At 51.6% G+C, this 23,840-nt stretch overlaps 1 protein-coding gene across 9 annotated transcripts in view; it reads left to right on the top strand.

The window, feature by feature from the left end:
* LOC113814998 (orphan steroid hormone receptor 2) overlaps nt 1–23,840 on the top strand; it is a 214,340-nt gene that overhangs the window by 145,890 nt on the left and 44,610 nt on the right. Inside the window, exon 1 of one of the 9 annotated variants that reach the window (XM_027367077.2) lies at nt 10,938–11,073. The exons of the other annotated variants lie outside the window; for them this stretch is intronic. The gene's annotated coding sequence lies outside the window, so the exon portion shown is untranslated. Of the gene's footprint in view, nt 1–10,937; nt 11,074–23,840 lie in introns of those variants that run through there. 9 annotated transcript variants of the gene reach the window in all.

Here is a 23,840-nt window from a genome sequence, read left to right on the forward strand (position 1 = left end):
TCCTCCTTCGCCCTCTTCCCCTTCTTCTCCTCCCCTTCCCCCTCTCCTCCTCCTCCTCCTCCTCCTCCTCACCGACGTCGGCGGTTCGCGTGACGCGGTTCCTCGGCCGAGCGAAGCTGCCGGGAGAACCTCGCATTATATAATTGGTCGTTATGACGGTGGCCGTAAGCCGACAGATGGTCCGGACTTGGGGAGGGGGTGTGGGGGTGAGGGGGAGTGGGTAATGGTGGTAGAAGAAGGGGAGGAGGTGAGGGGAGATGGAGGTGGAGGTGGGTGGTTGAGGAGAGGGTGAGGGGGAGGTGGGTGGAGTGAGGGAGGGGTGAGGGGAAGGTGGGTGGGTGAGGAGGGGTGAGAAATTGGTGGAGTGAGGGAGGGGGTGAGAAGGTGGGTGGGTAAGGAGGGAGGGTGGTGAGGGGCTTAAGGGAGGGGCGGGATAGAGAGGAAGTTGGCAGTGGAAGAAGATAGGAGGAGGAGGAGGGGGAGGGGATAAGGGGATATGATAGAAGTAGGGATCCTTAGGAGCAAAAGGAAAGAGGTGAGGAAGGAGTAAGGGAAGGAGGGAGGTTGCTTGACGGAAAAAGAAAGGAAGGAAGAAGGAGTAGAGAAAAGGGGTTGCTTGAGGAAAAGGGAGAGGGGATGGGGGAAGAGAGAGGGGAAGGAGGGGGTGGGGGATCGTAAGGAAGAGCGCGCATGTGTCACTCCGTCCGTGGGGCTTCTGAGTAAGGTCTCAAGTGGTGTAAGAGGAAGCGTAAGAAGAGGAGGAGGAAGAAAGGACAAAAGGAGATAAGAAGTAGAAGATGCGGACGCGAAAAAATGGGCGAAAGGGAGAAAGGAGATGAGAGGAAGACGAGGAGGAGGAGGAGAAGAAAGAGAAATAAAAGAAAGAGAAGGAGGAGGAGGAGGGAGGGAGGAGAAAGAGGAGGAGGAGGAGGAGGGGAGGAAGAAGAAATGAGAAGTGTAACAAGTGTGACCATCTGCGGGCGTGTCCTCAGTGGAGAGCGTAATGTGGATCGGCATTATTATGGACACGGTTTGACATAACACAGCCCTTACTCACATAACCCCCCTTCCTCTCTTTCCTCCCCCCCCCCCCATCCCTCCTTCTCCCTCTTCCCCATCCCTCCTCCTCCCTCTCCCCCTTTTCCCTAACCTTACCTCTCCTCCATCCATCCTCCTCCCACTCCTCCATCCCTCTTCCTCCTCCCTCTCCTCCTTTCCCGCTTTTCCCTAATCTTACCTCTCCCTCTTTCCCTGGCCTACTCTCGCCTTTCCACCATTCCTCTCTCACCCTTTCTCTCCCTTCCTTCTCTCCCTTTTCCTCTCCCTCTCCCCACCCACCCTTCGATGAACTCCCAAGAGCCTCCTCTCTCTCCCCTCCCGCCTCCCTCCCCCCTCCCTCCTCCCTCACGCTTCCCCAACTCCGTGTTTCTGTGTCAGACTACTCGAGAAGCGAAAAAGGGAGGTGGGATAGTGGGACGGGAGAAGGGATGAGGGAGCGAGGAGGGGGAGCGGAGAGATGGAAGGGAGGCAGTAAGAGGGAGAAGTGGGAGTCATAGCAGGTGACGCCTAAGAAATCGGGGTTGAGGGTTGGGTTTAGGCTGTGAGGGAGGAGGGGGGGTGTGCGTGAGAGAGAGAGAGAGAGAGACAGAGAGGCGAAGGGTAGAGGAAAAGAGAAGGAAGGCAGGAAGAGGGAAAGAAAACACACACACACACACACACACACACACACACACACACACACACACACACACACACACACACACACACACACACACACACACACACACACACACACAGATATACAGACAGACAGACAAAGAAAGAAAGAATTCTCGGAAACTACGACACAAACAGCCTTTAAACTACGACGAAAATAGGAGAAGCGTTTCAGACGGAGCTTGGTACGGGGTAAGGGAGCCACGTAACCGCCACTGCCGTAGTGAGTGCCACAGTGCCGCAGTGCCGAGGAGGAGGGTGGTAGAGCTTCAAGGAGCAGAGAGATTAGCTTCAAGGAGGAGAAAGCTGGAGTTTCGTGGAGAAGAGAGCTGAAGCTTCAAGGAGGAGGGAGTCGGAGCTTCAAGGAGGAGGAAGTCGGAGCTTCAAGGAGGAGAGAACTGGAGCTTCCAGGAAGAAAAAGCTGGAGAGGAGGAGAAAGCTGGAGCTTCGTGGAGGAGAGGTGGTGGAGCTTCATCGTGAACGAGAGCTGGAGATTCGTGGAGGAAACGTTAACTATAAGGTTCACTTCTCGAGCTCTACTGGCGAAGCGGAAAGTTCATCTGGGTGGGAGGGAGGGAGGGGAGGGAGGAGGATGAATTTGAGGTTCCCGTGCAATGGGGAGGAGATGGGGGCAGAAGGAGGGAGGCATAGAGGGGAAGCAACAGGTGACGGGAATGGGGGAAGGACGAATGGAGGGAAGGAGAGGAGGCATAGAGAAGGGGCTTCAATGGGGAGGGAGGGAAGGCATAGAGGGGCTTTAATGGGTAGTTGAAAGATAGGGGGAAGGGAGGCATAGAAGGGGCTTAAGAAGGTGAGGCATAGAAGGGGCTTAATGAGGTGAGGATGGGGGAAGAAGGAGGAAGAGGGGGGAAGGAGGGAGGGAGAGGGGGATTCCACAAGTGGATGGAAAGGAAGTATCGGTAAAAGGGGTGAGGAAGGAACCGGATATGGAGGAGGACGGCGGTGCGGGCGCGTATGGCGAGGAGTGAATGAGTGTCTCACGGACCCGTCGGCGAGAGCAGGACGTCGCCGAATTGTTTTGACCTCTTGGGAGTGCCACGTTCACGGTGCCACGTTTACGGAGTGCCACGTTCTTCTTTTTTTTTTTTTTTTTTGCAAAGTTTAGGTCTTTCTTGCCGTCCTCCTCTTCCTCTTTTTCCGCTTTTTATTTTTCTTCTTATATTATTTTTTCTTCTTTTTCTTCTTCGTCTTCTTCTTCCCTCCATCTCCTTTTGCTCCTCCTCTTACACTTCTCTTTCTTCCTCTTGATTCTACGAAGTTATTTCTCTCTTCTACTTACTCCTCCTTTTCGTCTTCCTTTCGTTCTCCTCCGTGTATCCTTTCCTCTTGCTCTTTGTCTTAATTTTCCTCTCTTCCTCCCCCTTCTACCCTTTCCTCTTTCTTTCTTTTTTATCTTCCTCTCTTCTCTCCTTCTCTTCTTTCCTCTCTCTCGATTTTCCTCCGCGGTCATGTGCTCAGCATCGTCAGGAGACACCTTCTCTCTTCCCAACCATGCATCCTCTCTCTCATTCTCTCACGCTCTCTCTCTCTCTCTCTCTCTCTCTCTCTCTCTCTCTCTCTCTCTCTCTCTCTCTCTCTCTCTCTCTCTCTCTCTCTCTCTCTCTCTTTCTCTTCCTCTTCCCAAACTACGAACTTCCTCCCTCATTTCCGCGCTTGTCCAACGGCTCTGTCATTACCACTCTGCTTGTCATTATTATCAGTGTCACTTCTCTTCCCTTTTTTATGGATATTTACTTCCTGATCCATATCCTCTTTCTCCTCCTCCTTTTCTTCCTTTTCCTCCTCATCATCATTCCTCCTTATTCTATACAAACCCCGTTCTCCTCCTCCTCCTCCTTATCCTCCTCCTCATCATCATCATTCCCCTCTTATTATATACAAACCTCCTTCCTCCTCCTTCTACGTCTTCTCCCCCTCCTACTGCAGCCCCCACTTCCCTTCCCTTTCCCTACCCCTCCTCTACTGACCCCCACCCTCCCCTTTTCCCCTTCCCTTCCTCTCCCATTTCCCCCTCCCCTCCCCCTTACTACCCTTCCCCTCCCGTTCCCTCCCTCCCCCTTTCCCTTCCCCTCCCTCCCCCTCCTCCCTTCCCTTCCCTCCTGCTCCCCCTCCCTCCCTACCCCTTCCCCCTTTCCTTCCCTCCCTGTTCCCCCTCTCCCTCTCCCCCTCACCCTTCCCTCTCCCTCCCTCCTACTCCTTCCCCTCCTCCCCCTACCCCTTCCCCTCCCCTCCCCCTACTCCTTCCCTTTTCCCTTCCTCCCGTTACCCTCTTCCTCCTACCTCTTCCTCTTCCTTCTTTCCCCTACCCGTTCCCCTTGCCCTTCCCCCTTCCTTTCCCTCCCGTTCACCCCTCCATCCCTCTCCCTACCGGGACCTTCCCCCTCCACCTCCTCCTACCCCTTCCCCTCCCCTCCCCCTACTCCTTCCCCTTACTGACTCCCCACTACTCCCTTCCCCCTTCCCTCCCCCTACCCTTTCCCCCTACCCCTTTCCCCTTACTTCCCCTCCCGTTCCCCCTCTCTCTCCCTCCCCCTTCCCCCCCGGGTGTAACGCTCGCGTGAGTGCGCCAGGGCCACTGACCGCCGACTCTCTCATGGCCCCTTCGTCGGCCCGCAAGTGACCGCAGTTTAAACTCACTCCTACGCTCGCTCGCTCGCTCGTTTCTCTCTTCTCTCTTTTCTCTTCCTTCTCTCTCCTCTCTCTTCTCTTTTCTCTCTGCTCTCTTCTCTCTTTTCCTTCTCGTTTTTTTCTCTTTCTCTCTTTCTCTGTTTCTCTTTCCCCGCTCCCCGCTCCTCTCTCCCCTCTCCCCTTTCATCTCTCCCCTCTATAACTGTCTATCTCTCTTCTACTATTACTACTACTTATATATTCATGCGTCTTTCTTTGGCTATCTCTTTCTTCTATCTTCACCTCCTTCTGCACCCCCTTCCCTCCCTTCTCCACCCCTCTTCCTCCTCCCCCCCCCCATTCCCCGTTTATGCTGGTAAACGGGTCATCGTCTCGTTTCATGACCGCCCTTAACAGTTTCATGAGCATCCATTCATCTCATCTGTATCTAGCTGGGGCCACTCTAAATTAGCTATTTCTCTACATCTCTCTCTCTCTCTCTCTCATCTCTCTCTCTCTCTCTCTCTCTCTTCCTCTTCCTCTTCCTCTCTCTTCCTCTCTCTCTCTCTCTCTCTCTCTCTCTCTCTCTGCTCTCTTTCTCTTCTTTCTGCTTCTCTCTCTCTCTCCCGGCCTTTCTCTCTCTCCCTCTCTCTCTATTCTCTCTCTCTCTCATCTCTCTCTCTCCCTTTCTCTCTACTCTCATCTCTCTCTCTCTGCTCTCTCTCTCTCTCCCTCTCTCTCTCCCTCTTTCTCTCTCTACTCTCTCTCTCTCTCTCTCTCTCTCTCTCTCTCTCTCTCTCTCTCTCTCTCTCTCTCTCTCTCTCTCTCTCTTCTCTTTCTTTCTGCTTCTCTTTCTCTCTTTCTTTCTTCTCTTTCTTTCTCTCTTTCCCGGCCTTCTCTCTCTCCTCTCTCATTCTTCATGTCGTTCTCCCTCTCTCTCTTTCTCTCTCTATCTCCCTCCCCGCTCTTCCCTCTCTCTTCTCTCTCCCTCTCTCTTCTCCTCTCTTACTCTCTCTCTCTCTTTCTCATTCTCCCTCACCCTTTCTTTCCCCCTCCCCACCCTCCCTCTCCTTCCTCCCTCCCTCTCCCTTCCTCCCTCCCTCTCCCCTTTCTTTCCCCTCCCTTCCTTCCCTCACCTTCTCACTCCCTCCCTCAATTTCTCCTCTCTCCCTCCCTTCCCTCCTCCCTCCCTCCCTCTCCCGCTTTCCCTTGTCCTCAACTCGCACGTTTCCCCTTGACTGTTGAACGCTCGCCGGACGTTTTCTTCAAGGTGCTGGTGTGACCTCTTCTCTCTTCAGGTGGCCCGGTTTCCCTTTCAATTTAAATTCTTTCATTCGCTGTGGCGTCGACGGACCTCCCTCCTCTCTCCTGCGTCCTCCTTCGCCCCTCTTTTTCTTACCTTTCAATTTTTTTCCCCTTCTCTCGATTCTTTTTATTCTCTTTCGATCTCTTCTCTTTTTTTCTGATTTTTTTGTCTTCTTTTTTCTCTCTCTGTTGTCCCTTTCTTCTCTTGATATATCTTTTTTCTGTTTCCATTTTCTGTCCATCTATCTATCTTCTCTTTCTGCTCTTTCTGTCCATCTATCTTTCCCTTTCTTCTCTTCCTTCTTTTTGTCATTCATTCATTCCTTTCTATCTCTGTTTCCATTTCTTTTCTGTCTATCTATCTATCTTTCTATCTCTGTTTCCCTTTCTTTTCTGTCCATCTATCTATCTTTCTATCTGTTTCCCTTTCTTTTCTGTTTATCTATCTATCTCTGTTCCCCTTTCTTTTCTGTCTATCTATCTCCATATCTCTCACTCTGTTTCCCTTTCTTTCGCCTTTGTTATTGCACGTGGCGCTTCCGTGACCGACGTGCTCCTCCGGCGAGCGCACGCGACCCACGGCACGGGAGGGGGTGGGGTGGGGTGGGGTGGGGTGGGGGGGTGGAGGAACCGTGTGCTCTTTGAAGCGCTTTCGATGGCTTGGTGCTTGCTTGCGTGGTCCTGGGGGAGGGAGGGGGGGAGGGGGGAGGGAAGGGGGGGGGGGAGTAGGGACGGTTGGTAGATTGTCATGTGTGTATTCGTTTGCATGATAGTTTTCTTTTTCTTTTCTTCTTTTTTTTCTTTTTCTCTTTCTCTTTCTCTCTTTCTCTCTCCCTCCTCTCCTCTCCTTCTCCTCCCTCTCCTTCTCCGCCGCTCTTTCCTTCTTCCCATCTCCCCACCTGCTTTCCTTCCTCCTCCCTCTCCCTCCCTTCTCACCCCTCTTTCCACCCTCCCTGTCCCTCCCCCTCTCTTTCCTCCCTCCTTCCCTGTCCTCCCCCCACCCCCCCTCCCACCCACCCACCCACCCATCGGAATTCAATATCACACTTGAACTATCACGCTTTGGTGCGTATGATATCGCCACTTAGCCATTTTCTTCGCGTTCCGACCACTTGTCTCGTTACCGGGTGTAGTTCATCATCGTCGAGGTCCGCCCGCCGTAGAGTAATCCAGGTAATACGCCCATCCTCGGTGGGAGTGGGCGGGGGTGAGCGGGAGGTGGGGTTGGCATTTCCCGGGTGGGTGGGAGGTGGGTGGGAGGAGGGTAGGGGAGTGGATGGTGGTGTTTTTTTCTGTTTGTTTGTTTTTAAGTGTTTGTTTTGTTTTGTTTTGTTCTGTTCTTGCGTTCGGTTAATAATTTCGTGATGGATCTTCGATGGCAGCTGGTCGGGTCTCTTTTATTTCCTCTTTATCTCCTCTTTATCATCTCTTTGTTTCTTTTTACGTCTTCTCTCGGGCTCTTCTTGCGCCTCTTTGGGATCTGCCGGGAGTTTGGTGGCGGTGTTGCCCATTGTCTTGTTTCCTTGTGTGTTTTTCTTTTGGCCTTTATCTGTCTGCCAATCTCTCTCTCTCTCTCTCTCTCTCTCTCTCTCTCTCTCTCTCTCTCTCTCTCTCTCTCTCTCTCTCTCTCTCTCTCTCTCTCTCTCTACTCTCACTTCCTCTCTCTCTCCCTCTCTCTCTCTCTCTCTCTCTCTCTCTCTCTCTCTCTCTCTCTCTCTCTCTCTCTCTCTCTCTCTCTCTCTCTCTCTCTCTTTCCTTACCTCTTCTCTTCTCTTCTCTTCTCTCTCTCTCACTCACTCTTGGAATAGCGAGGACGGTCCCCTGAGGAAGGCATAGCGAACGCACAAACGAACGCACGCACGCACGCAGCGACCGTCCCATATCGCCGCCGCCTCCGCCGCTACCGCCGTGTCCGCGACCGCCGCCGCCGCCGCCGCCATCGCAAGCCATCACCTCTGGGAACTCCTCCGCCACCTGCTGTCTCTGGTGGGCGGCGTCCGCGACTCGACCCGAGTTTTCTGGCCTCGTTTTCCCTCCTCGCCCGCCCGCTCGCCCGCCCGCCCGCCCGTCCAGCTGTTTGCGTCTCTTTTCTCTCTTTTCTTGGAGGGGGGGGGGTGGAGGGGGTAAGGGAAGGGGATGTGGGGGGAGTTTTGTTTCAGCGTCGCATTTTTTTTTGGGATGTAGGGGAACGCTTTGGGCATGGTTCTCTCTGTCTCTCTCTCTCTGCATCTCTCTCTCTCTCTCTCTCTCTCTCTCTCTCTCTCTCTCTCTCTCTCTCTCTCTCTCTCTCTCTCTCTCTCTCTCTCTCTCTCTCTCTCGTTGTCTCTTTCGTTCTCTGTCTGTTTCTCTTCCTCCCTCTCCCTCCTCCTAATTCCTCCTTCCTTCCTTCCCTTCCTCCCTCCCTCCCTCCTATTTCCTTCCTTCCTCCCTCCCTTTCCTATTTCCTTCCTCCCTCCTCCCTCCTTTCTCGCTGTCCCTCTCTTCCCAGTCACTTACCTTGTTGATTGATATAGCGGCTGGCCAGTGCGTGTTAGATGCCCTTTCTTCCGGGTACTCGAAATAAACTTTAATTATTTTCGTGTTTCTCTCTCTCTCTCTCTCTCTCTCTTACCACTCTCTCTCTCTCTCTCTCTCCCTCCCTCTCTCTCTCTCTCTCTCTCTCTCTCTCTCTCTCTCTCTCTCTCTCTCTCTCTCTCTCTCTCTCGCTCTCGCTCTCGCTCTCTCTCTCTCTCTCTCTCTCTCTCTCTCTCTCTCTCTCTCTCTCTCTCTCTCTCTCTCTCTCTCTCTCTCTCTCTCACGTTAGTTTTATCCTGAAGCGATATTTTGTCACTTGTAGTTACGTACATGTAAGAGCGTGTAGTTCGGCACGGCGCTGTACTAAGGAAAAGCCTTCTCTAAAGTCGTTGCGCGGAATGCACTTGCAACAAAGGGGAATATTTTTTAGGGTCTCTCGCGGAATGACAGCGGGAGGTCAGGTTCCTCGCCGTCCGTCCTTCGTCAGGCTGCAGGAGGAGGAGGAGCGACCGAGGAGGCACCGGAGCACAACCTGGATCCAGCGAGCACAACCTGGAAATAATGGAGGAATGAGTTGCGGCCAATTTGAGGTCGCGTTACAAACTCTCCTCCCAATGATGTCGAGCTCGTTGTGCGGTCATGGACGGACCCCGCGAGGCCATCTGGTGTCTCTCTCTCTCTTTCTCTCTTCTCTCTCTTTCTCTCTTTTCTCTCTTTCTCTCTCTTTTCTCTCTTTCTCTCTTTTCTCTTTCTCTCTCTTCTCTCTTCTCTCTTCTCTCTTCTCTCTTCTCTCTTCTCTCTTCTCTCTTCTCTCTCTCTCTCTCTCTCTCTCTCTCTCTCTCTCTCTCTCTCTCTCTCTCTCTCTATATATATATATATATATATACAACCTGAAATATATGGAGGAATGGAGTTGTACAATTTGAGGTCGCGCTACATATACTCTCCCATATGATATCGATCTCGTTCTCTGCGGTCATGGATTGATCTCTCTCCTGAGTGCCAATTCCATGTCTCACACCTTCCTTTCCTTCTATCTCTCTTTCTCTCTTTCTCTTCTTCTTCTTCTCTCTTCTTCTCTTTCTTTCTCTCTCTCTCTCTCTCTCTCTCTCTGCCTATCTCTCTCTCTCTCTCTCTCTCTCTCTCTCTCTCTCTCTCTCTCTCCTCCTCCAATTCCATTCCTCACTGTCTCCCCCTCCTCCTCTTCTCGTCCTCCTCCCTCTAGCCTTCCTCCTCCTCTAGCCTTCCCTCCTCCTCCCAGCCTTCCCTCCCCCCATCCCCCACCCCCACCCACCCGCCCGCCCGCCCAAAGCACCTGGCCAGAACAAGACCAGAAACGAGAAAATTCCCTCGTGGGCGTTCCGGGGTGCCAACTGTTGCCGTTCCCAGTCGCAGCGATTGGCGTCGGGAAGGAGACCTGGACCTCGGTTACACCCTCGGACCCCGCTCGCTCGCTCGCGTGACCGACGGGGACCGAAGCGCCACACCTCGCCACACCTCGGTCGGACTGCGAGATTCCAGGCCGCGGACTTCGCTGGGACTTCTCGGACCCTGCTGGGACTTCGTGGACTTCCTCGCTGGGACCCGTCGAGGGACTTTCGCTGGGACTTCGGGACGCTGGACATCGTCGACTGGACATCTGCTGGATCTCCAAGGGGATCTCCATGCTGGGACTCGTCGAGGGACTTTCGCTGGGACTCGTCGAGGGACATTCGCTGGGACTCGTCGAGGGACATTCGCTGGGACTTGTCGAGGGACTTTCCTGCTCGACGCGGAGCTTTTGGTGAGCGACTTCGGTCAGAACAAATACTGCAACCCTTTTTTTTTATTTAGCGTCGCAACTTTTTTTTTATCTTTGTCTCCCTTTTTTCTTCCTTTTGCTTTCCTTCCTTTTCATCATCTTTTTTTCTGGGATCACGTTTTCCTACTCTTTTTTTCTTCTTTTTTCCCTACCCTTTATCTCGCCCGTTTCCGCGTTTGTCTTCTTAGACCATCCTTTCTTTAGATATGTTTGCTTCTCTTTATTTCTTCTTCCTCTCTTCCTCTTTATTTCTTCTTCCTCTCTTCCTCTTTATTTCTTCTTCCTATCTTCCTCCTTATTTCTTCTTCCTATCTTCCTCTTTATTTCTTCTATCTTCTTCCTCTCTTCTTCTTTATTTCTTCTTCCTATCTGCCTCCTTATTTCTTCTTCCTCTTTATTTCTTCTTCCTCTTTATTTCACCCTTTGAGTCAGTTCCTTGCCCCTTTGCTTTGCTTCTCCCTGGCGCGGGGCCCGGGCGCCTCGAAGGCCTTGGTGTTGTTGCTCCAGTTCGCCGTCGCGCGACTTTCTCCGTCTCCCCGAAGGCCGAGCGCCGCAGCGTGACTCGGGGGGGAGGGGGGGCGACGGAGGAGTGTCCGGAGTGCGTCGCTCGACGGGCGACCTCGGCCGCTCGCTCCCGCCCGTGAGTTATGAGGGACGCCGGAGCCCTCATTCATGAGAGCGGGCGCAGGCGACCTCGAGCCTGGCGTCCGCCGCCGCGGCTCGCTCGTCGTGGTCTCTGCCCTTGACCATGGTCGCGGAGGGGCTACTGCGGCCGCGGCTGCTACTACGGCTCCGCTCCCCGTGAGGTGAGGACTGCGTCGCGAGCTGCTGCGGACTGGTCTCACGAGCGGTGGTTCTTGCCGTGGAAAAGGCTGTGCTTTGAGGTGCTGTGCCCGCGTGTGATGTGCTGTGGAGTGCTGTGAGGTGCTTTGAAGTGCTGTTGAGTGCTGTGATTTTGATATTTGTGTGCTGGTGGTGACGGTTCAGTCGACGTGGATTTGTACACAGTGATGCTGGGAATTCGGTGCCGGCCTGTGGAAGGAGACCAAGGATGCTCAGTGACAGTGGGTGATGCTGGATACATCCGGAATGCGTTGTGGCGACTGAGGGTAAGAGTTCCTCGTTTATTGTGGTGGTGATAGTGGTGAATGCGACGAAAGCATTCATTGCATGATGTTTAAGGAGAAAAACCTGGCGCATGAGTTGAGAATGGAGAGTCAGCGCTCTCTCGGCGACGGATGGATCGCAGGTGATGGTGACGGCGGCGGCGGCGGCAGATGTGTGGCGTGATGGCAGAGGGTGGCGTGTGATGAGTCACGTTGCTGACGCCAGCGTGTGCTTGGCGCCAGCGGTGAGCCGCGGAACCCCCCAGCTGGGTCAGCGCCGGACACCGCGGAAACCGCGCTCCCGGCGCTCGCTCCTCCGGGCCGCGGCGAGCAGGACTCGCAGGAGCCTCCCTCGGCGGACGGGGAGGCGGGTTGGGGGCGAGGCGACGGACCCCGCAGGAGCGGTGGAGATCGGTCTTCGGCGGGAGACGCGCGGGAGCCGCACCTGACGGACGCGAGAGAGAATTTTTCAGATGAATCCAGGCCGTCCCCCGCCCCCTTCCCACCCCATTCATTCCCTCCCTCCCCTCCCCTGCCCCCATACCCCCACCTCCCCTCCCCCACGCCCCCACCCTCGAACAGCGACAGGTGGCCCATCACACCTCCTCCTCCTCCCGCCGCTGCTCCGGTTAACACGAAACCCAAATGCGACGGCCAGCGGTGCACGGCCCCTTCCCCTCCCCCCCTCCCCCCTTCCCGCAACGGTGGCGCTGGAGCAAGTCGGATGCAAATGAGCGTTTTATGTGTCGGTATTCGGCGAAGGATGTTTGTGGCGGAATCGCCTATGCTAGACACGCGAGGCCGGGAAAAAGGCGCGAGTCGTATGTGCGTGGGTAGAGTCGGGAAGGGGGCGATCGTGACGTCTCTTCGCGAAATTCTTCTAGATTGCTGCATCTATTTTTATTTTTGATGGGTTTGTGGAGTTTTGTAAGAAGGTTAGACACGTGTTCATCAAAGCCAGTTATTATCGGCGCTGACGTTGCGTAGTCGCCATACTCTTGCAATAAATCTTTCCTCAGCGTTGCTTCATTACGGACGACCCATCCGTAATGGATGTATGGGAAAAAATAAAACGATTTTTTCCTCTTCCACCGCGGAAATACGATCAATCGGCCGGGTATTTCGGTGTAAAGATACGACAACGAGCAGTTTTACGAAGCGTGGAAAGATTCTGAGTGCTTGCGTTTGTCGTTATTCTTTACTGATGATTTAGCGATCCGACGGAGACACACGGCACCCGTCCGAGGAACGTTGCAGGCTCGTAATGAGGGGGTGGTACGTTTTCTTACCACCTTCAGCTGTCCTCTCTGTCAGGCATGGCCGCCCACTCTTTCTCCGCACCCTAGAAGTGTATCACGCCCCCCCCTCTCCCCCTCCTTATTATCAACCTGCCCTCCCTCCTCTTCCCCCCTTTTATTCCTTCCTTCCTTTCTTCTCCCTCCACCACTCGCGCGCGCTCTGTTGTCCACGGACGGTTGCCGCGACTAAGTGCCTCGTCCCTTTGCGTGGGTTGAAGGAGGCGCTGCTGGTTTTCCCACAGACCGCTGCCTCGTCTAAGCATCTCCGTCCGCGGCAGGGATCTCCTCGTCCGTGTTTTGTGTGCGTGTGAGTGCGTGCGTGTGTGTGTGTGTGTGTGTGTATGTGTGTGTGTGTGTGTGTGTGTGTGTGTGTGTGTGTGTGTCTGTGTTTCGCTTGCCTCTTTTTCTTTTTTTTTCAATTAGCCTCTCTGTTTATCTGTTTGTTTATCTGTCATTCTATCTGTTACCTATCTTTATCACTCCCTACCTCATATCCTCTTCTTCCTTCTCACTCTCCCTTCCTCTTCTTCTCTCTCCCTCCCTCCTCCTACCTCTTCCACCCTCTCCCTCTCCCTCCCTGCCGCTCATTCCTGCAGACATTCCGCAAAGGAGAGTCCCACGTGAGCTAACCAAGAGTCGCCACCGTTGCCGTCTTAATCACCATCATCGCCGTCACCATCACGATTTCTGCGGCTCCTGATACTGTTGCGCACGACCCCTCATAGTGCGACTCGGAGGGGCAGTTGCGTACGACTCGGCGCTGAGGTTAAAAAAGGATCTCTCTTTCTTTCTTTATCTTTATCTTTCTTTTTCTTTTTCTTTTTCTTTTTCTTTTTCTTTCTCTTTCTTTCTTTCTTTCTTTCTTTCTTTCTTTCTTTCTTTCTTTCTTTCTCTCTCTCTCTCTCTCTCTCTCTCTCTCTCTCTCTCTCTCTCACTACCTAGATAGATAGATAGATAGATAGATAGATAGATAGGTGGATAGGTAAAAGGATGGATGTGTAGAAAGATAGATAGGTAGATAAGCAGAAAGATAGAATAGATGGATATGTGGATAGATGGAATAGATAGATATGTGAATGGGTAGAAAGATAGATGGAGTAGATAGATAGGAGAATGGGTACAAAGATAGATGTAGTAGATAGATAGATAGGAGAATGGGTACAAAGATAGATGTAGTAGATAGATAGGAGAATGGGTACAAAGATAGATGTAGTAGATAGATAGATAGGTGATGAATGGGTAGAAAGATAGATGGGGTAGATAGATAGGTAGGTGAATGGGTAGAAAGATAGATTTGATAGATAGATAGGTAGAAATATAGTTGGATGGATAGATACGCCACCCTTTTTTCCGTCGGCCTGATACAGGAACCATGACTTGCGAACTGCTTCTGGTCAAGTCGCGATTATGGATATCGCGAAGTCGATGCAAGGACGCCCTCGCTGCCCGCCCTTCCTGCTTGGGTCGTCTTTTTTGCTTACTCTGGGCGCCGTTCTCCTGCTTCTATTTCTGCCGCTCTCTGCCTGTCTGTATTGTTCTGCTTGTCTCGTGGGGTTTTTGTTAGTTTGTCTCTTGTTTTTTGTGTTTTATTTAGGGGGGGCTTTTCGTTTCCTTTATTCCGCTTTTCGTTTCGTGTTTCTTTTTGTCTTTCACTTGTTTTACTTGTATTTTTTTGTTTTTGATCTTTATTCCGCTTTTCGACTCCTGCTCTTTCTGTCTCTCTCTCTTGTTTATGTGTATTATTTTGTTTTCGTCTCTCTCTTTCTGGTTACCTATTCTGTTCTAGGTATCGCCTCTTGCCTTCTCTCTCTTATCTTTGTATCTTATCTCTATTTTTCGTCTCCTATAATTTTTCATTCTATCATCTGCTCAAGGTCTTATTATCCGCTTTCGTCTGGGTGTTTCTCTGTTAGTCTGTTTAATCCCTTTCTCTCTCTCTATCTCTCTTCGTCTCTTTCTCTCTGTCTGTGTTTCTGTTAGCCTGTTTAATCCTCTCTCTCTCTCTCTCTCTCTCTCTCTCTCTACCTCTCTCTCTCTCTCTCTCTCTCTCTCTCTCTCTCTCTCTCTCTCTCTCTCTCTCTCTCTCTCTCTCTCTCTCTCTCTCTCTCCGTTGACAATGAGAGTTCTAGAACTGTCTGCTTCCAAAGGGTATGTTTGAATTTTATCACCTGCTTCTGCTTTTATCCAGCAGGCCACTTCTGAGGCCGCTCTTTTCTGGAATTGGGTGTGGTTGAGGGGAGGCAAGTAGAGTGTAGAGGGGGAAGGTGGGAGTGCAGGTGAGGAGGGGATAGGAGAGAGAGGGTGTGGGAGAGTGAGGGGGAGTGTGAAGATGTAAAGGGGGCGGGGGGGGGAAGAAGGGGGAAGCAGAAGGTGTGAGTGCAGTGGCGTGGGAGGCAAGGGGAGGGGGATGGTGAATAGGCGTGTGGGCGGCAGGTGCAAGTGAGGTATAAAAGTCTTTACTAATTTATTAACGAGGAAGGAGGGAAAGGAAGCCAGAGAGGGAGGTGGAGTAACAGAGAGAGAGAAAGAGGGATGAAGTAAGAGAGAAAGAGAGAGAGAGAGAGATAAAGTAAGAGAGAGAAGACATGCGAAACCAACGTATACCGAAAAAAGAGAGAAAATGAAGATGAACAAAGAATAGAGTATTTTTCACGGTCGTTCTTTCCCTATACTCCACCTCGCACTCCACACCACCCAATCACTCCACCTCTACCCACTCCACTCCCCTCCACCTCCAACTCCCACTCCACTCCCCTCCACCTCCAACTCCCTCTGTACCTTCACTTCCCACTCCATCACCAACTCCACCTACAACTCCCACTCCACCTCCACCTCCACCTTTCGCTGCATCCCGTCCAGAGGTCAATCAATGGTCCTAAAATACTCGGCCAAGAGAGGACCCCGAGATAGCCATCGAGGAGGCGGAGGGAGGGAGGGAGGGTGGAGGAGGAGGAGGAGGAGGAGGAGGGAGGGTGGAGGAGGAGGAGGAGGGAGGAGGGAGGATGGGAGGAGGAGGAGAGGGAGGTGGAGGAGGAGGAGGAGGAGGAGGAGGGAGGGTGGAGGAGGAGGAAGGGAGGGTGGAGGAGGGAGGAAGAAGGATGGGAGGGAGGGTGAAGGAGGAGGAGGAAGAAGGAGAAGAAGAGAAGGAGGGAGGGAGAGAGAGAAGGATTCTGGGAACGGGAATTGTTTTAAGGTTTATCTGTACGTTCATCCCTGCATCCCGGGTAAGGAGACCGATACTTTTTAATTTGCATAACCCTAATACCATTACTCAACACGTAATTAAACCGCGGGAAAGGGGAAAAGAGCGATTAAAAAAGAAAAAAAAAGTAAACACGTAACGGCTTTTGCGAAGACCGACGATCCAAGATGGCTGCCACTTATGACCCGCCATTGTTGGTCGTGTTAATTCGTATCGTTGGTGGTCTTGTTCGTTTGTCTTTGGGAGTGTTTTTCGTTGTGAATGCCTAAAGGGAAATAGAAGTGACGCATGTGACGTTATGCTTGCGGTTGTTGATGTTGCTTGTTCGTAATTACGTAAGTGTAGCAAGGGTCACCCTGATCTATCCTCTTCTATTCGCCACCCCTTTTTTCCCCTTCGCTCCCAAGGAAGGAAGGGAGAATTAAAGAATAAAAGATAATCGCCAACATGGTTTCCGGTCCGGGTACATGAGGGCGTGTGTGTCATGCGATGCCCTGCCCTGTCATGTCCTGTCCTTGCCTTGCCCTGCCTTGCCCTGTGATGTCCTGCCCTTGCTCTTCCTTTCCTTACCTTCCCCCTGCCATGCTCTGGCTTGCCCTGTCCTGCCCTGCCGTGCCCCTGCCCTACCTTTCCCTCCCCTGCCCTACCTTTCCCTCCCCTGCCTTACCTTTCCCTCCCCTGCCCTACCTTTCCCTCCCCTGCCTTACCTTTCCCTCCCCTGCCTTACCTTTCCCTGCCTTACCTACGTCCCCGTCCCTTCCCCGTCGTCCGCTGCGTCGTCCCCGGTGTCAAATCGAACGACTCGGCAGCAAATTGTCGTCGATGTTGTCTCTTTTGTCGGCAGATTTCGCGGGTTTTTTGTCGGCTGAAGTTTTAGGGGATTTGATTGCCTTCTGCGCGTGGCGGTTTGCGGTCCAGATTTGATCCGATTTCTTGTTCTGTCTTTATCTATATATATCTATCTGATGGTCACTCTTTTTTTTTGTCTTTCTTCCTCTCTTTCTGTGTTATGTTTCTTTCTCTTTTCCTTCTCTCTCTCACTCACTCACTCTCTCTCTCTCTCTCTCTCTCTCTCTCTCTCTCTCTCTCTCTCTCTCTCTCTCTCTCCTCTCTCCCCCTCTCTCTTCTCTCCCTCCCTCCCTCCTCCCTCCCTCCCTCCCTCCTTCCTCCCTCCCTCCCTCCCTCCATTCCTCCCTCCCTCCATTCCACCCTCCCTCCATTCCACCCTCCCTCCCTCCATTCCTCCCTCCATTCCTCCCTCCATTCCTCCCTCCATTCCTCCCTCCATTCCTCCCTCCATTCCTCCCTCCGTCCCTCCATTCCTCCCTCCGTCCCTCCATTCCTCCCTCCTACCCTCCTTTTCTTCCTCCGTTCCTCCTACCCTCCCTCCATCCCTCCCACCCTCGCAAACGACCGCACTTCACTCCCTTCGTCACCTGGCGCTGTCAGCGACCTCGACAGCACGTACGGGCGATGATGACTAAGGCGAGAGAGAGAGAGAGAGAGAGAGAGAGAGAGAGAGAGAGAAAGAGAGAGAGAGAGAGAGAGAGAGAGAGAGAGAGAGAGAGAGAGAGAGAGAGAGTCATCGTTCACACGGGAGATAACAAGCGTGGCGTTTCAGAAGCAGCGTCGCGATCCGAAGGAGGCTGTGATGATGATGAATCGAGCGCCATCTTGCGGCCGCGATGAATGGCGCGCGACAGCTGGGCATTACTCCCCCTCCCCTCCCTGCCCCCTCCCACCCGCCCTCTTCGCTCCTCTCTCCCTTCTTTCGGTGTAGGAGGGAGAGGGGGAGGGGAGTAGAGTACCCAGGAGATTCTTCCCCCTCTCCCACCCACCCCTACTCCCGTCCTTCTCTTCTCTCTCCCTTCTTCGGTGTTTGGGGGGGGGTGAGGAAAGTACCCAGTGACCTCCCCTCGCGCCTCCCCCTACTCCCTACCCCTGTACTCCCTCTCCAACGAAGCTTCTGAGTCAGTAGCGATTCGGTGGTCGATCACGCCAATGCCAGAGTCGCTGAGTTTTTTTGTCTGCCTCTTTTTTTTCCTTCTTCGTTTAACGAGTGGAAACGTTTCCCTTATTTGGGTCTCTTTAAATAATAGTTCAGTTCCAAAGGATAGCTGGGTTTGGGTGGGTCCGCGCTCCTTGCTTTATTAGTGTCCTTGTTTTTTGTTTGTTTTGTTTTTGAGGGAGTTCGGGCCGCGCAGACGATGCCCAACGGTGCTCGGAATCGGGTGAGGAGATCCTCGTGAATTTGCCGCGGAAAAAAGAGCTGCATCGATGATACATCCAGGCGATTACAGGCCGAAGTGCACACCTGTTACGCTCGGCAAGGGTTGTAACACGGCGACAGGTGCCGCCGACAACCCGTAATCAGCCATGTTTCACGACGGCGCTGCGGCCACCTAGCGGGCACCGCGGAAAACACGCGGTCACAGCGCGGAAGCAATTTGTCAAGGCGGCGAGATGGCGGCGGCGGCTGCGGGAGGCACAGGGCCACGCGGACCAGCGGCCCACCGCAGCTCCGCCCCGCTCCGTGCCGCGGGTTGTACCTGCGGTTTCTTGCTCCTCCCGCCCACCTCGCGCTGCCTCCGTGCCGCTTCTCTTCCTCTTTCTGTTGCCCTCTCTCTCTCTCTCTCTCTCTCTCTCTCTCTCTCTCTCTCTCTCTCTCTCTCTCTCTCTCTCTCTCTCTCTCTCTCTCTCTCTCTCTCTCTCTCTCTCTCTCTCTCTCTCGGCATATAGGCTTTTTGTCTTCTTGGTCTGAGTCCGAAGGTGGGATAAATCTTTGTGTTTTTTTTTTGCGTCTTTCGTAAAAGGTTTAGAGGTATTAGTTACAAGGAGGGAAAGTGAGATATGTGGGTTTTCTTTTATCTAGGTCTGGACACCAATATCCCTTTTTTTTTACTCTATCTATCTATCTGCTTATTAATCTCTCTGACACTCATACACACACACGCACACACACACACACTCCCTCCCTCCTGCTCCCCGACTCCTCTAACCCTAGTGCCTCATCGCCCCCCCCCCTCTCTCTCCTTTCCCCTTCCCCCACAGGGTGTCACTCTAAGCCCCCTCCCGCAGTGCCAGCCTGTCCTCCCCTCTCCCCAACCCCCAACCAATATAGTGCCACCCCCTACTGAGACTCGACCCCGGACAAGCCACCAGAGCCGCCTCGGATGCCTCCCACAGGGCCAAAACCCCACTTTGAACGCCTCGCTGAAACCCAAAACAACAGTCTTTGATCTGTCTCGGGCCTCCCTCCTCTCTCTCTCTCTCTCTCTCTCTCTCTCTCTCTCTCTCTCTCTCTCTCTCTCTCTCTCTCTCTCTCTCTCTCTCTCTCTCTCTCTCTCTCTCTCCCTCTTGTCCCCTTTGGTTCCATTCCCCTCCCTCCTTTCCTTCCCGTTTTCCCTCCTCTCCTCCTCCCTCCTCGTCTTCCCTCCTTTCATCTCTGCCTCCCTCCATGACTCCCTTGGTTCCCTCCTCTCTGCCTCCCTTCCCCTCCCTCCCTCCCTCCTCGTCCTCTCCTCCTCCCTTCCCTACATCTTCTCTTCCTTCCCTTTAACGATATTAATTTTGTTTTGCTTTTTTTCTTTCTTTTCTTTTCTTTTCTTTGTCTCTGCCGATCGTGGATCATACTCGGACTGTTATTGTCTGAGAAGCACCAATGCCACGTGGGGAAGAAGGGAGTTTTATTGGTCTCTTAAGGATACTTTGGGACTTTACCGTCTTCAGTTTTGTGTCACTTCTTTAGCCATTTTGTCAACGGCTTATTCAGGGAGTTCTCTTTCCCTTGTCAATGTCGCTCTTGACAGCATGGCGTATCTGTCAAGTGTATGCAGAAGATGGAGGCATAAGCAGACTTGATGTACAAGGAATGGATTCATAGTTATTTTGTAGGCATAGGAGGAAGACTCGACGGTCAAGGAAGATTTAGCAAGATCCTGTTGTAAAAGATCACCTTAGCGGCGTCTCCGTGCGTGTTGTTCGGATGCTGTGTCTTAGAAGATCGGGATAAGGGCTTGTGACGCTCCCGACGCGACACCATGATACAGTAACATCACCGCGTCGAGGGGGACCTGTTTCTTCCTCCAGCTCCTCTTACTCCTCCTCCTACTACTACTATTACTACTACTATTACAAAACGCCCTCCACCTTCTTCTCCTTCTCCTCCTTTGCTTTCAAAACCTCTTCTACCCTTACCTCGTTCTCCTCCTCCTCCTCCTCCTCCCCCTCCTCCTCTTCTTTGTCTTCCTCCTCTTCTGCCCCTCCCTTCTATGTATCCTAATGTTACCGCCTGAGGGGAAACACAAGCCACATTATTTGTTGGCCCTCCTCCCTCCCCCCCTCCCCCCCAATCTCCGGTGGCACTCACTGATATGTGTGACAGTTTAAAAGGTCGCGCTGACCGCAGGCGGCACGCTGGGCTGGGCTGGACGGACATTTAACAGTTGCGGTCGTTTGGGGGCGGCTTGACCTGCCATAGATGATGACCGCAAACTGGGGGGGGGGATGGGCGGGAGGGGAAAGGAGGAGGGGGAGAGGGCAGGTGATAATAAGTGGGAGGGGGAAGGGGGAGGAGGAGAGAGGGGAGGCCAGAATGGGCGGGAGATGAAAGGGGGAGAGGGAGGAGAAGGAGAGGGGAGGCGAGACTGGGCGGGAGGGGGAGAGAAGAGGGAAGAGCAGGTGGACGGCCACAGGACAGGGGAGGTCAGTCGACATTTTTGTGTCTTGTGCCCGGTTTGGCCCCTTTCCTCTCTCCTTTCTTTCGATCTTGTTATTAGGGTCTTTATTTATTGGTGTCGTCGTCGTTGTTGTTTTTGTTGTTGTTGTTGATGATGATGATGATACTGATGATGTCAGATGTTTAAATATTTCTTGCCCTGATTTTTTCTTCTTATGTCTATTATTATTATTATTATTATTATTATTATTATTATTATTATTATTATTATTATTGCAAACATAAATCTCTTATCGTTACTGTAGTTATTATCGCTTTTTTCTCGCCGATGTTGTTGTTATTGTCCACCCGTCGTTGTTGTTTGATCAGCGCCTGGTGCTTGCGGATCCAGATGCTGCAGGTGAGAGGAATCGCTAGCCTTCGCCGCGACTCCGAGGCCTTCGCTCAGTCGTTGCGATGCTTTGCGCGTCGTCGCCTTGAGCAGCACGCGTCGGAAGACCACCTGAATATAGCGAACGCCATTAGAGTCATTTTTCCTCGTAGGTGTTGACGGGTGACCTTAGTTCTGAGAGCCGCGGGGTTTTCTCCTTCAGCTGGGCTTTTGGAGACCTTGTGTAAACATATGCATATGCGTGTGCGCATATTTACAAGCACGCACGTACACGCACACTCTCTCACACACATTCTCTCTCTCTCACATACACACACATTCTCTCTCTTACACACACACATTCTGTCTCTCACTCACACACACATTCACTCACTCACTCACTCACTCACTCACTCACTCACTCACTCACTCACTCACTCACTCTCTCTCTCTCTCTCTCTCTCTCTCTCTCTCTCTCTCTCTCTCTCTCTCTCTCTCTCTCTCTCTCTCTCTCTCTCTCTTTCTCTCTCTCATCACTCACACACATGTACAAACACACACACACTCGCGCGGTGGAGACGTTACCCATATATGGTGAAGGTTTTGTGCCGTGGTTGAGTTATTGTGGTGACTACCGGGTCTGTGTGTGTTGAGGCGAGACGATAGTGTGTTTGTTTTGTGTGCGTGCGTGTGTGTGTGTGTTTGTGTGTGTGTTGGTTGTATGAGTTGTAGTTTGTGTGCATGTGCATTTTTTATTTTGTTTTGTTTTTCTTGTACGAGTGTATGTGATTCGTACTTGCTTGTGTATGCGTGTGATTTGGCTTCGTCTGCGTGTTTGTGTGTTTGTGCAGTCGTGTCGCCAAGGTTCCCCTCATGACACGGCGCATGACAAAAATCAGCTGTTGGCATTACGTACTACCATCACGACGCAGCTCCTGTCTTCCTTGTGGTGTCAAGTGGTCGGATCTCGGGGCTGAATTTAGCGCTTGATTCGTTTCTTAATCGTGTGTGTGTGTGTGTGTGTTTGTGTGTGTGTCTGAGTGTTTGTGTGTGTCTGAGTGTTTGTGTGTGTTTGTTTGTGTGTGTGCGTGTGTGTGTGTCTGAGTGTTTGTGTGTGTTTGTTTGTGTGTGTGTGTGTGTGCTTGTGTGTGTTTGTTTGTTTGTGTGTGTGCGTGTCTGTGTTTAAATATGATTAAAATAACTGTTTATGTGTGATGTAGAGAGAGAGAGAGAGAGAGAGAATGAAAAGAGAGAAAACCGAAATAGAGAGAAAGAGAGAGTGAGAGAGAGAAAAAGAGAAACTGAAATAGAGAGAGAGAGAGAGAGAAAAAAAAAAAAACAAAGGCATTCACGGGGCCAACATTTTCGAGAAACATTCCGCAAATTGTGAGCGATTTTTGGACTCAGGACGAGCTTTGCCGCTGATCTATGTATACTAATCCCATGCAAAACAAACGACGTGTTACAAGGCGTTGTTCTTGTCGCTTTAAGTTTATTTATTTGTTTATTTTCGGGGGAGTTGGAGGAGTTATTGATTGATTTTTTTTTTTTTTTTTTTTTTTTTTTTTTGAGGGGGATATTTCATGATTTATTTGTTTTAGTAGTATTGATTTTTTGGGGGGAAGATATATATTAATAATTGATTTTTTTCAGTATTGTTTTGCTTTTTTTTGTGTGTGTCGGGAGGGGGTGATTTTTTATTTATTTATTTATTTATTTAGCAGTATTGGAACATTGATATTTCCCTCAGCTGATGAAGTGTTGGTTATTTACTGTGATGGCGATTGAAGCTAAGTGGGTCTGGATTATGGAGGGATAGGTGGGCGGTGGGCGGTGGGGTGGGGTGGGGGGTTCTGAAGGCCTAGTGTGCCGTTCGCTTTAATAATTGGCGTTTATTTTCCGCTAGTGTTCATTCTTTACTGTCACTAAGACCCTTTAACTGTCTGTCTTTATTTTTCTTTCTTTTCTCTCTCTCTCTCTCTCTCTCTCTCTCTCTCTCTCTCTCTCTCTCTCTCTCTCTCTCTCTCTCTCTCTCTCTCTCTCTCTCTCTCTCTCTCCTTACTTTTTTTCTTTCTCTCTTTCTCTTTCCCCTTTTACCCGCTTTACCCCCTTAACCCTTTTCCTCCTTACTCCCCCTCCATTTACACCCTCCCCCCCCCCCCATTTAGCCCCTTTAACCCCCTCTGGCGCCTCCGAGACCACGTGACCGCCGGCCACTCCCGCTCCGCTCCTCGCTGGCCGGAAGCCGTTACCGGAAACTAGTGCGCGAAGAACCGGCGTCGCTGCTGGTCCCACGCCTTCGTCGACGCCGCTTTCTTGTCGTTGCGATGCCCCCTCCTTCTTCTTCTTCTTCTTCTTCTTCTTCTTCTTCTTCTTCTCTTTCTTCTCCTCCTCGTCCTTATTATTATTATTATTATTCTCCTTTTTCTTCCTCCTCCTCCTTCTTCTGCTTCTCCTCCTCCTCCTCCTTCTTCTTCTCCTTTTTCTTCTCCTCCTCCTCCTCCTCCCGTAAGCTCTTCTTTTGCTTTCCTTTCTTTCATTTCTCTTTTCTTTTCTCTCTCTCTCTCTCTTCTTGGGTTCTTTTATCTCTTATTTATCTATCTTTCTGCGTTCCTTGTCCTCTTATTTTCTCTCTTCCGTTTCTTTACTCTCTTTTATTCTTTGTTTCTTCATTTCTGCCTTCTCTCCTCTCCCTATCTATTTCCCTCCCTTTCCTCCCTTCTTTATATTTTATTTCTCCTTCCCATCCCTTCCTCGTTACCTTCCAGATCCAGCTGTTCCACCCCACCCCTCCCTCCCTTCCTCCCTCCCTCCCTCCCTCCCTCCCTCCCTCATTCCCTCCTTCCCTCCATGTTCCCTCCCTTCCTCCCTCCGTCCTCCCTCCTTCCCTCCTTCCCTCAGCTCTTTCCCTTTCCTTGAGCTACTAAAGCTTTTTTATTATTCTGCCGACCCAGTGAACCAGTTTTTGTGCCTCTCGCCTTCCTCCTCTTTCTTCTTTTATTTATTCTGTTTCATCTACTTCTGCATCTGCTCCCTTTCGTAATTATTCTTCTTCTTGTTTTCCTTCTCCACTTCCTTTTTGATCATCATCCTTCTCTTTCCTTATCATACTCATCCTCTTTCTTAGCTTCGTTTGTCCTGGAGCGTCTCTATTTATTCATCTATCTATCTGTCTATCTATCTATCTATCTATCTATCTATCTATCCCTCCCGCCTCCCTCC

This window comes from Penaeus vannamei, chromosome 14 (genome assembly GCF_042767895.1).
Source record: "Penaeus vannamei isolate JL-2024 chromosome 14, ASM4276789v1, whole genome shotgun sequence".
Taxonomy (NCBI): domain Eukaryota; kingdom Metazoa; phylum Arthropoda; class Malacostraca; order Decapoda; family Penaeidae; genus Penaeus; species Penaeus vannamei.